Below are 1,943 nucleotides of genomic sequence, written 5' to 3' on the forward strand. Positions count from 1 at the left end.
TACGTTACTATTATTATTATGTTATTATTATTTTAGGAAATTCAAGGCCCTCCCTCCCCTTTAAAATTTCCATTGACAGCCTGGTGAATTTTAAAGGATTATCTTGTGATTTAGCCTACCAGAAAGTTAGGATGAATAATCAACCTGCTCCCTTCATGAGTTGGTGCTTAGGTGTGCTCTGTGTGGAGAGTTATTTCAGTAAAGGCCAACTGAGGCCTCAGCATGAAGGTAGGAAGCAATGGTGGACATTAGACTAGACTGGGAGACTGTGGATTGAGCCACAATGTGTGGCACAGCTGGGGTCTTTGCACTCCAAGATCCAGGCCCTAAGCAGGGAAGGGTCTAGATGAACATCTCTTTCCGAGCCACCGGCTGACAAAAGCTCATTGAAGTGGACCATGAACACAAACTTCGTACATTTTATGAGATGCAAATGGCCACAGAAGTTGCTGCTGATGCTCTGGGTGAAGAGTGGAAGGGTTATGTTGTCCAGATCAATGGTGGAAATGACAACAAGGTTTCCCCATGAAGCAAGATATCTTGACCCATGGCCGTGTCCACTTCTTACTGAGTAAGGGGCATTCCTGTTATAGACCAAGGAGAATTGGAGAAATAAAGTACAAATCTGTTCGGGGTTGCATTGTGGATGCTAATACGAGTGTTCTCAACCTGGCTATTGTAAAAAAAAAAAAAAAAAAAAGGACAGACAGATATTCCTGGACTGACTGATTGACTGATACTACCATGCCTCATCACCTGGGGCCCCAAAGAGCCAGCAGAATCCGCAAATTTTTCCATCTCTGTAAAGAAGATGATGTCCACCAGTATTTTGTGAGAAAGCCCCTGAACAAAGAAGGTGAGAAACCCAGGACCAAACTGCCCAAGATTCAGCATCTTGTTATTCCATGTGTCCTGCAACACAAATGTCAACTTATTGCCCTGAAGAAACATCGTACTAAGAAAAATAAGGAAGAGACTGCAGAATATGCTAAACTTTTGGCCAAGAGAATGGAGGAGGCCAAAGAAAACACCAGGAACAGATTGCCAAGAGAGGGACACTGTCCTCACTGAGAGCTTCTACCTATAAGTCTGAGTTCAATCAAAAATGAGATTTTTCTGAGAGTAACAAATAAATAAGATCAGACTTTTTTTTTAAAAGGCTAATTGAGGTCTACTACATGTTCTCCTATTCCTCTTGTGTCTTAGAGTCCTTTTAGTATAGGAATGAACCTCACATAAAAGTGTGCTGTAAATATTTGTTCATTGATATTACTTTTTCATCTCCTAACATCTGTAAGAAAGATTCTGATAACTCTAGCAAATCATAATTCCATGACTAGCCATGACATACATTACTATGAGTCAAAAAAACTCAAGTTCTTGTTCAAGTCTATCATGTTGTTATATAAAATTGCACAAAACCATCTATATCTTTCTGAACAAGTTTCTTCAACTTTAGCATAGGGATAATTATTTTTGCTCTGTTTACCTCCAGAAGATCTAAGTGAGGAAAAGTGTCTTAAGTGAAATGGCGTTGTCATCTCTAAGCTTTATATATATGACAAGTACTATTATGATACTATTATTAATGCTTATTACTTCACATTTTGTTTCTTTATATTTAATACCTTATGATATTCTCACTTTTTCTCATGTTGTGTTCTTATAACTCCTTTAGGTTTTACAGATGTTAAATGCAGACAAATACACAATACATCTGTTTTCTATTTTGTTCCTAGAACAGGTCAGAATTCTCAACAAATATCATTACTGGGCTGGATTTGAATCTATCACTGGACTCTACATGAAGGTCAGAGATTGGATTCTAATGTGAAAATAGAGCTTTGGAATAAGCAAGGCATTCAACTTTTCAGTTGGATTTTATATAATGGGAAAAAAGAAGATGATAAATCTCTATTTGCATGGAAGACAACATTCCACAA

The 1,943-nt window shown here is 37.9% G+C and overlaps 1 pseudogene; it reads left to right on the top strand.

The window, feature by feature from the left end:
• Positions 1 to 222: 222 nt before the first annotated feature.
• On the top strand, positions 223 to 1,109 carry LOC119511268 (annotated as a pseudogene).
• The last annotated feature ends 834 nt before the right edge of the window (positions 1,110 to 1,943 follow it).

This window comes from Choloepus didactylus, chromosome 16 (assembly GCF_015220235.1).
Source record: "Choloepus didactylus isolate mChoDid1 chromosome 16, mChoDid1.pri, whole genome shotgun sequence".
Classification (NCBI taxonomy): domain Eukaryota; kingdom Metazoa; phylum Chordata; class Mammalia; order Pilosa; family Megalonychidae; genus Choloepus; species Choloepus didactylus.